Source organism: Lithobates pipiens, unplaced genomic scaffold, assembly GCF_037356315.1.
Source record: "Lithobates pipiens isolate NorthernLeopardFrog02 unplaced genomic scaffold, aLitPip1_a1.2 Scaffold_18, whole genome shotgun sequence".
NCBI classification, from domain to species: domain Eukaryota; kingdom Metazoa; phylum Chordata; class Amphibia; order Anura; family Ranidae; genus Lithobates; species Lithobates pipiens.
In genome coordinates, this window is record NW_027507758.1 from 482,317,552 (window position 1) to 482,329,046 (window position 11,495).

The following is an 11,495-nucleotide window of genomic DNA, read 5'->3' on the forward strand; positions in this document are numbered from 1 at the left end:
CCCGTGATGTACTCTCAAGAAAAGGATTTTACAGGTAAGCTGTATATAAAAATCCCATTTTCTTGATCATACATCACGGGACACAGGAGCTTCATTACATAGTGGGATGTCCCATAGCAATGCTCCGGTTGAGGGGAGGGAGACACAGATCGTAAACATAGACCGCCAGGGACCTGAGGACCTAAACTGCAGCCTGCAGTACACTGCGCCCGAAGGCGATATCCTCTTGCCCTCTGACATCCACCTGATAGAATCTGGTGAATGTGTGGACTGATGACCAAGTCGCAGCCTTACAGATCTGAGCCAGGGAGGCCTGGTGATGCACTGCCCAAGAAGCACTGACAGCCCTAGTAGAGTGCGCTTTCACCTGAAAGGGAGGAATCTTCCCCTTTAAGCTATAGGCCTGAGAAATAACCTGTCTGATCCACCTTGAGAGAGTGGACTTTGACGCTGCCTGACCCCTTTTAGGGCCTTCTGGCAGAATAAATAAACAGTCAGTCTTTCTTATCTGAGCAGTTGTCTGAAGATAAAGACTGATTGCTCTAACCACATCTAAAGTGTGTAAAGACTCTTCTTCTATGGACTGAGGATTTGGAAAAAAGGATGGTAGGATTATATCCTGATTCAGATGAAAACCCGAAACCACCTTAGGTAGAAAGGATCCGTTGGGACGCATAACCACCCGGTCCTTATGAATAATTAAATAGGGCTCTTTACAGGAAAGAGCTGCCAATTCTGATACTCTTCTAGCCGTAGATATGGCTACTAAGAAGACCAGCTTTTTAGTCAAGAGGGCTAAAGAAGCCAGCTGCAAAGGTTCAAATGGTTGGGCCTCTAAGGCCGAGAGAACCAAATTCAGATCCCATGGGCATACCGGAGGTTTAACTGGCGGTTTTATCCGCATAGCTCCTTGGATAAAAGCCTTGGGAGTGTGATGCAAGAGGTCTTTGAAAAAATACTGACAGGGCCGAAATCTGCACCTTGATGGTGCTTATGGCCAAATTCATTTCTAGGCCTGACTGGAGAAAGGCCAAGATTCTGCTAATAACATACTTTCTAGGATGCCATCTCCTGAGTTCACACCAGGAAACATATGCCCTCCAGAACTTGTAATAGATACGCCTGGAGGCCGGCTTTCTGGCATTGACCAGAGTGGAAAGGACTGGCCCCGAAAGGCCACGGTCTCTCAAAATGTGGGTCTCAGCAGCCAGACCGTCAAATTCAGACTGCGTAAAGCAGGATGGTAGATTGGACCCTGTGAGAGCAGATCTGGCCGGAGAGGGAGGGTCCATGGCCTGCCCACTGCCAACTTCATGATTTCTGCAAACCATGGTCGCCTGGGCCAAGCTGAGGCCACTAACAGGACCGACTTCGACTCCCTCTTGACCCTTCCCAGGAACCGCGATAGCAGCGGGCTCGGGGGGAAGGCATAGATCAGATTGTACTGATCCCAGGGAACCGTCAGAGCATCTGACCCCTGAGCAAGTGCATCTCTTGTCCTTGACACAAAATTGTCCAGTTTCCTGTTGAACCTGGATGCAAACAGATCCACGTCTGGAGTGCCCCACTTGTGACATATATTCTGAAACACGTCGGGGTGCAGAGCCCATTCTCCTGGGCACAACTGCTGGCGGCTGAGAAAATCCGCCTGCCAATTCTCCACTCCTGGGATGAAAACTGCAGAGAGACACGGAACATGCTCTTCTGCCCAGACAAGTATGCGATTCACCTCCCTTTGGGCCACCAGACTTCTGGTACCGCCCTGGTGATTGATGTAAGCCACTGCGGTGGCATTGTCGGACTGAATCCGAACTGGGAAACCTCGCAGTCTGTAAGACCACTCTATGAGTGCCATGTAAACTGCCCGAATCTCCAGGATATTTATGGGCAGCAGACCTTCGGTCGCAGACCATCTTCCCTGCGAGCACGTTCCCTCCAATACGGCTCCCCAGCCTGTCAGGCTGGCGTCCGTTGTGACAATCTTCCATGAGAGGGGAAGAAAAGTTTTGCCTTTCAGCAAATTCCTGGTTTGTAACCACCAGACAAGACTTTTGCGTGCCCGGGGAGATAAACGCATAGGAAGATCCAATGATTGGGGCTTCCTGTTCCAAACCGCAAGGATGCATCTTTGCAGAGGCCTTGAATGGAACTGGGCGAATGGGACGGCCTCGAATGAGGCGACCATCTTTCCCAATAGTCTCATGCATAACCGAACGGAGGGAGATCTTCGGCCCAGAATCAGGCGCACCAGATCTCCAATGGCCAAGGCCTTTGGCCTTGGAAGAAACACCCTGCCCTGAGCGGTGTCGATAATGAAACCCAGGTAATCCAACCTGGTGGTCGGTTGCAAGGATGACTTTTCTAGGTTTATAATCCAACCTAGGCGCTCTAGATGTTCTAGCGTCCTGGTGATGCTGCGATTTAGGCATGCTGCAGTTCTCTCTACGAGAAGCAAGTCGTCTAGGTAAGCCATGACGGCTATACCCTGAACTCTTAAGATTGCTAAGAGCGGGTCCAGAATCTTCGTGAAGACTCGAGGGGCCGTAGCTAGCCCGAACGGCAGGGCCACAAATTGAAAAAGGCGCTGCTCTACCGCGAACCTTAGAAACTTCTGGTGTGCGGGAAATATTGGCACATGGAGATATGCATCCTTGATATCTATTGATGCCAAGAATTCTCCCCCCTGCAGGGAGGAGACCACAGTGCGTATTGACTGCATCCGGAAGGTCTGAATGTGTAAAAACCGATTTAAGTCTCTCAGATCCAAGATAGGTCTGACACTTCCGTTTGGTTTTGGAACGGTGAAGAGATTCGAATAGAAACCTGAACCCTGATCTATCGGGCTCACTTCTACTATCACACCTTGGGATAGTAACTGATCTAAGGCCAGGAATAACGGTCTCTGCCTTACTGGATCCTTGGGGATCCTTGACCTTAGAAAACGAGAAGGTGGAATCTTCTGCAACTCTAGCCTGTAGCCCCGAGATACTGAAGAGATCACCCATTTGTCCTGAATCTCTTCCCGCCAGGCGCCTGCAAACTGCAGGAGCCTTCCCCCCACCCTGTCGAGCGGGGGCGCCCCTTCACAAGGAGGTCTTGGGGGTCTGCTTGGCAGGCTTTCGCCCCCAAGTCTTCTTCTGTCCCTGGGCTCGGCCCTGGGGCTTTCTAGCAGAGGAGGGCTGGGAAGGCCGTCGCCACTGTTTAGAGCTTGATGCCTCGGGAGAGAGAGTACGCCTGAATGAAGGGCGTTTGCTCCTTTTGCCTGGAAGGAGAGTAGACTTACCTCCCGAAATATTTTGGACGAATTTATCCAATTCTTCCCCAAACAAACGCTCCCCTTTAAACGGGAACCCAGTCAAATGCTTCTTGCATGACATCTCAGCAGCCCAGTTCTTTAGCCATAGAGTCCTACGCATGTGTACCAACATGAGGGACAAACGTGATGCTTGTTGGACCGAATCCAAAATCGCATCAATTATGAAACACAAGATGTGAGGCATCACTGCATATTTCTCTACTTCGTCACTGGGAAGGAGATCAAACATTTGTTTAACCTGTTCCTTGAGGAACTGACACAACCCCACGGCTGCGACTGTAGGCTGCACCACAGCGCCGGCCATGGAAAAGGAGGCTTTTAACAAGGTTTCCAGCCTTTTGTCAACTGGATCCTTAAATACCTGCGCATTATCCAAAGGACAAGTTAGGTTCTTATTCACACAAGAAATAGCCGCATCGACAGATGGGGCCCCCCATTTCTTAGTGAAACTTTCCTCCACAGGATAATGCATAGAAAACCTTTTGGGAGGAGAAAACAGTTTATCGGGATGTCCCCATTCCTCATACATCAATTTATCCATTAAAGGATGAATTGGGAAGGAACAAGCAGTCTGTGGGGCTTTCCTGACTCCCAGGGAAGAGACAGAGGATGTAGCGACTTCAGCAGCCGGCATTCTGAATGTGGTACGCACCAATTCAGTATAATACTGCACCTGCTTTCTGAGTGCCTGGGAGGAGGGACTAACTCCTCTTCCTCTGACTCATCCGACTGCTCATGATCCCTATCCAAAGATAGGGATCCCTCCTCATTTTCAGAGCAACTATCTGAGAGAGGGATTTCAGCAGAGGGAGGGGATCTACCCCTTTTCCTGCTATCTTTTAGGGAAGCAGAAATAAAATTCATGATCCTCCCTTCAAAACCCTCCAATGTAGCCCTAAGGGAGTCCTCAGTGACATAGACCGGGGCTGCGACATTGGGGGAGGCTGCAAAGCCTGAAAGGGGCACTGACTCGTCTTGAGAGGCAGGCTCCAGTCTTGCAGAGGGGGATGGTAATTTACAGGCACTTTTGGAACCCCTGGACCTAGGCGGTGACTTGCCAGTGCTTTTATTACCTGCCCCTGAGACCCTCTTACGAGGAGACATAGTACTAAGCTACAAAGCAGAGGTACTAGTACAAATGCAATCACTGTTGCGCTTAAAGTCTCACAATAAATTAATATATGCTTAAACTGCACAACCTGATGCTGAGTAGGTGTCTTAAGGTTTGCCTGGATCCAATCCCACGGATGCTTACAGCCCACAGCTCCTGTGTCTCCAGTTTCAGTCCCCTGACGCTCTGGGCTTTTAAAAACTGCCGCTTGGCACCTGCGATACAGCGCCGTGCACACTAACGTGCACGGCTCGCAACCACACCCCCCCCTCCTCCATTAGGCCGGGAGCACGCGTGCACGAGGACCGCGGAATCCGGGGGGGGGGAAGGAGAACCCAAAGGGAACAACGTGGGACTGCATGGGACCCCTCTTTACCTTTAATTGTGGCAGGAACTGTAAGGGAGACGTGAGTAGCTGGAAGAACCAGGCTTTCACAGAGCGTGTTTGTATTGAAAGGCATGTAAGTATGCATCAGGCTGCTCTTACTCCCTCAAGTGGTGGAAACCAGGTAAGACATACAACTACTCACAATGAAGAAATCCATTCATATATTTAAAATATATAGGATGACTTCCCTTACCTGTTCCCCGCCGCAGGAATTGCTGAGAACAGACCAATTCCAGCCTTCACCCATCACGGCGGGTATTGCTAGCCAACCTTCAGGTATATCTGGGGCTCTTACGAAAAGATCCTCCCACCTGGGCCATGTAGAAAGCTCTGCCAGAAACTTACGGGCGCTCTGAGTAAACAGTACCCCAAGTCTGGTTGTCCCAGAGCCCAGTCTTCCAATGGAGAGGACTTACAGGCAAAACCTCGTGTCTTCGGCAGACGAGGCCCGGGTACCATACCATCATGGGAGTCAAATATCGGCCCGAGGTATGGATCCGGTTTGTTGTAGCCCTTCGGCCCTCGCCGGGACCCGCATAGAGCTGCGTTTTACATGACCATCGACCAGACACTGGCGAAAAAACAGGTGCCTCCCAAATGGGAGGGGTTATATAGGGGAGGAATTCTCTTTAATTAAGGTCAACCAGTGTCCAATCACCAGAGGTGCCTATATAACCCACTATGTAATGAAGCTCCTGTGTCCCGTGATGTATGATCAAGAAAAGTGTTTATCAGAAGTAGTTTGTAAGTACAGAATGGCAGAATCTACAGAGAGTAACAGAGTTATAGTATTTTTATGGGTGAGTCCTTACTCCTTACTAGAGGTTTTGAGGATTTATTTTACACCCCCTACTGTCTACAGTGTAGCGGAAAAGGTAGAGTAAGAAACTAGAAAACTATTGCCTGAATGTTTTCCTATATTTTATTAAGCGCCTAAAGGGATATTGGACTCTCTCCCTATGAGATTTTGTTTGGGAGTGTTACTTATATTTTGTCTCAGCAGCAGAGATTCAGATATCACGGATCTCATTCAGATCTCACAGAGAAAGTTGCTAATATTTTAAGGTTTTTAACAAACTTTTCTCACCAATTCCAGATCCTAACAGGTTGGAAGGATCTCATAAACTAAAGCTGGGTGACTTGTGGATTGTTGAGACGTGTGTGTGTGTGTATATGTATGTATGTGTGTATGTGTGTATATATATATATATATATATATATATATATATATATATATATATAATATGGAAATGTTTGGAGACTCATACCACATCTAGTTCATGTACAGTTTTGCAAAACTTGAAGGAAAAGTCACCTGGATTCACACCACACACTGCAAAAATTACTAAATTAAAGAATCTCTGTGTTTGATTTGTATCCCTTTTGGAATCACAGTTTAGAATACTATTTATTCAAATGCTTTAATTGTAAGGGATATAAATAAATATATATTTAATGTGATTTGAAAAGTAGTTTAGCCATGTTGAAGTCATATTTGTCTTTTGCACGCCTTCCATTTTATGTAGAATTGGCTGTTTACCTGTGCTGATAAGTTCGCATACCAACAATTAAGCTAGAAGGCCGTTCTGGCCACAGGGGTGTACAGCCAGTACTCTGTAAATATGTCTTATCAAACATTTTGTTTCTCACAATGAAAAGTCATTTTGTAATGAAAAAGCTGCTCAGCTATTATATCCTCCACAATGGAGTTTTGCCTCTTTAGCCAGGATTACCTCCAGCGCAGCGTGTGGGGGTTCCAGGTGAAAGGTGATAGCAGGTGTGGTTAGTGATCAAAATATTGATCAAAAGAGGGGAGATTGTAAAGGAAATTTGTAAGTTCTGTATATAATTGTATTCTAGTTTGTATATATTGCACACTGCCCTCACTGTGCACACGGCACTAATAATGTTTTCATTACGTTTGCATTCTTACGAGTCCCGATTAGAATTAGCCTGCCTATGTTACGCCCCTTGTTACCATAAAAGTACAATTGTTATATCAATGTGATACATAATTATGTGTATAAAAACCTTAAATTGCATTATAATAAAGCAGAACAGTTATTTGGAAAGGTGCTGAGTATATCTTTTGTCTGTTCCTTACTGCAGTAGTTATTATGAATTTGGAACCACTAATCAATATGAGGAAAGGAGTTGCCCATCTAAAAAATTCAATGTCAGAAATCCTGACCTATTTTTCCCACAGACAGAAAAGATGGGGCATATTCATCATAGTGATACTGGGGCATTTCTTCCCTCCTTCCACTGATAAAGGATGGGGTATATATTTCATCTCAATGACCACCCACACTGAGGCATGTCTTTTAACAGATGTCAGGGCATTTTTCCTTACTCCTGTCCACTGACCTGCCCCATCTGAAACAGCATAAAAGCTTTAGCTGACATTCAAGCTGCATCTGCATCCATCTCCAGGTATTGGAGAAACCAGTGGCATAACAAAATCCATAGCAGCCCCTTCGGCTTCTAAAGGATCTGGGGTAGGAGAGGGCCCGAATTAGGAAGGCTGTATTACTTTTGGTGATTTCAGGTGCGCCTTGCATAGACATGAAGTTGCACAGATGTCAGCCAAGTCGCACTTACATTCATCTTTGAAGCGTGCAATTTCAAGTGAAATCGCAGTTTCAAGGCTGCTTTCAGCATGAACCTAGACTGAAGTCAGACCTTGGAATAGTCTTTAGTCACTGATACCATTGTGTGTAGTAAGAAGCATTTTCTCCAGTCACCATGGAGTTTGAATGTTCTCCCTGTGCCTGTGTGGGTTTCCTCCGGGTACTCTGGTTTTCCTTCCACACTGCACACTGTCTAAATTTGGCCCTAGTATGTGTATGTATGAATGTGGGTAAGGGACCTTAAATTGTAAGCTCTTTGAGGGCAGGGACTGATGTGAATGTACAATATATACTGTAGGTGTAAAGTGCTGCAGAAATGAATGGTGCTATACAAGTACATGTAATAAAATATATACATGCTTCAATCTGATTGTACAATCAACTTGAGATTTATCAAAACTAAGTAATATGAGGACCTACCTAAACGAATCAATCAAATTGTATCTATTCAGGTAGGCCTTGTACTACATAGTTGTTGGTGGATCTAAAGGAACTTGTACAATCAGATTGTATCATGTGTGGTAAGCTTTAGGCTGATTATACACTATACAATCCACTCTTTTTTAAAGAACTATGGTCAGCTCTGTACAGAAATCGACCAGCTTGATTTAAAACTAATTGATTTGTTTAAGCGTACCCTCATAATATTGTGCGTGACTCAAAAATATCTTGTGGTGTTTGCTGCTTTTTCAGAAATCATTTGTTGTACAAGCACAGTTTTTGTTTACTTTCACATAGGTTTCCTCCTATTACAAAGTTTAGTTAAAAGGGTTGTAAAGCCTCATGGTTTTTCACCTTTAATGCATTCTATGTGTAGCGCCCCCCTGGGTCTACTGGGAGCAGGAAGGCACCTCCAGATACAGTTAGTTAGTTGAGGAGGTTCAGATACTCTTTTTAGCAGATCACTTACAGACTCCTTGAATCAAAGGACAAACAACTTTCTTTAAGCAGATCTTGAATACCTGGGTAGGACTCTAACAAAGACGTAGCAACCAGTAAGATGTCTGGATAAGCCTCTCTCACAGACTTAGCAGCCAAGAGCGTAGTACCTTGGTTAGATTGTGGAGCAGCTTGACAGTACCAGAACCTTTAAGCCAACCCGGCTGTACTGTAAAGGTAGTTAGATGTAGATGCGTCCTCTAAGTGAGTTACCAGGCTCTTCTGAGAGGCCAGCCTTCATCCTGGCTCTCTCCAGCAGCGGTCCTTCCTTGGATCTCCTCCGCTTGGCTCAGCTTCTCCCACTTAGGCAGGACAGCCTAAGGACCACCTCAGAAGTATTAGGCACCAGACAGGCTTCTGGGCCTACTGCAGAAGATGCAGCGATACAGCCTCAGGCCAGAAGGGCCCCGTGGTAAGAACGAACTAGAGCACATGGCGTCTAATAAATACCTTTTCACAGAATGCACAGCGGCCAGGAACCTCCTACTGGGCTGTTTCCGGAAAGAGAATATTCATTATAGCTCATCCGAGTTGTAACTCTTACATTGTTCTGTGGTACCAGTGACGCCTACTGCCAACAGTGGAAAATGCACAACACAGCCAAGTTTAGAACAGAACCAAATAAACTATGTACAATCTGAGCTGTTTACAGCTCAGCCAATAAAAGAAATTTACACCAAAGCCCCAATTTTAGGAACAGGGGGCTACATATGCATTAAGATGAAAAACCTTCTATGGTGCTGCAGCCCCCCCCCCCCCCCCCCAGCCCCTGTTTTACTTACCTTACCCCGATCCTTCGCCGGCTGGGAACGAGCACACAAGTGCTAGCTGGTGCCTCGTGTCCTGATTGGATAGATTGATAGCAGCGCAACCATTGGCTCCCCCTGCTGTCAATCAAATATAATGATGCTGCGCTGAGGGGCGGGGCAGAGTCTTGTATTCTGTGAATGGATACAGATACAGGACTCGGGAGCGTGCCCGCAAGGGTGTCCACTATAGGAGAGAGCTTCTTTAACGTGGAGATTCAATGAAGGGAGGAGCCAGGAGCGCCGCTGAGGGATTTTGGAAGAGCCACTCTGTGCAAAACTAACCACACGGTGGAGGCAAGAAAAACATGTTTGTTATTTAAAAAAAAAACTTTACAATCCCTTTAAATCTAAAGATTGTATAGTGCATGCCAGTTTTAGATCTATTATCCTTAAAGTGTTACTAAACCCACAACAGTAAAACAATGCAGGATAAGTATATGCAGGAAAGCATGCTTGTTATACTCACTGTGTTAAGGGGTTAATCCTCCACACTGTGTAAAAAGGCTGTTTAATTCTGTCTTCTCTGCCCCCCCCCCCCCTTCTTCCACAGTCCCCAATCTATTTCCTGATAAGACAGAGCCTTTGGATTCACGCTGCACATGCTCAGTTTGGTGTGTTTTGCAAGAGTTTTGTTTTTTTCTTGAGTGGGTGCATGTAATCAGCACAGGGCCAATCAGCACTGTCCAGACAGAGGATCAGCAGTCATGCAGTCTTCTAGGAGGATCAGAGTACAATGAAAACACCTCCTGCGAGCTTTAACCAGACACTGACAAAGTCATGAGACTGCTTTATACTGCTGATGAGATAGGGTATTTAGCAATTTAGATTTACTAAAACAATTGCATTTCCATGTCCTGTGGGAACATAGATCTAGTGAATGCAGGGTCCTGGGCTTAGAAACACTTTAAAGCTAAAGATTGTATAGTGTATGTCCAGTTTTAGATCAATTATCCTGATCGGCTAATGCAGTAAAAAAATTGCAGGTTCTCCTCTGCTAAAATCCTATAGGACAGATGATCTCATTATAGTTAGGACTCGTACACATGGACAGTTTGAAGCTTTCAACCCCTTTTGTACCACTGCATGTTTTTCAATGCACGCCAAAAATGCATGAAAATACAGTAGTTCTTGCTTCATTTTTTTTTACATGTGCTGTGTTTTTATAAAGTCGAGCTTGCTGCATCTTTTCTGCCCTCTTTGAAAAATGCACCAAAAACACACCTTCAATTATAGTCAATTTAAATCTGTTTTTTTTTTTTGGTCACATGTCAATCAGGTGGCTGGGGATAAAAACACATGTATTATGATTTTACAGGATTTATTTAGTGATATTATGATATTAGGGCAGACAGTACAATTACAATATAATTCAATACAGGGGGAATCGGAGAGCCTTGCTCATTAGAGCTTACAATCTAAGAGGGAGGGTTAAGTTATACATAAATCTAATAGCTGTGGGGGATGAGCTAATGGAGAAAAAGGGTCGGAACTTTAAATGAGGTGTCTATATTGTAGCTAATCAAAGGAGTCAAAGTAAAACATGAACAAGTATTTATTTGTTTGCCATGATTGAGTAGGTACATGGCAGACAATACATGCAATAATGGCACATAGTATAACAAACCATGTATCCAAAAACGTTTACATGTTAAATATGAATAGAATATACAATAGTATTGTCCTCAATAATAAAAATCATTGTAATATGACAGTTAACAGATAATCCACGGCATTGCCTGAATCCAAAGACCATGTGGGTATGTATACATTGCATCTAGGTTAGGCCCGACGCATTTCATGGGATCTATCCAATCATCAGGGGCGGATGCATGATACATCTATAAAAAGAGGTAAATATATCATCTTCAACCATTCATGGACAAGAAATGAACATACATAACAGGGAGGATAAGGTGGTCATCCCTGTAAAACTCACGTATCTGCTTAGTGTGAAACAAACACACCGCCGGGGTGCTAGGGCCGAAAGGAAGGCCTGTTCCGGAAGCTGTGGTAGTAGGGTCAAACAGAAACACAGGGAACATGAGTATGGATGTAACCCAGAATGTCTGGAACAATGTAACAAAGGGGCTCCATTCTGTGAAACAATAAAAACCATAAATACACCAAATGATGCTAAATGTCATGCCTTGTGTGACGCGGGGTGGGGTCCGCTTGTTACACAGTACATCGAGTCCACGGACCTGCGATCACGGTCATGGGGCATCCGCAAGCCGCCTCTTAAAGGGCAACGTACAGGTACATTGATCTGTCTGTACATGCCCTTCTGCCACAGTATATGTGC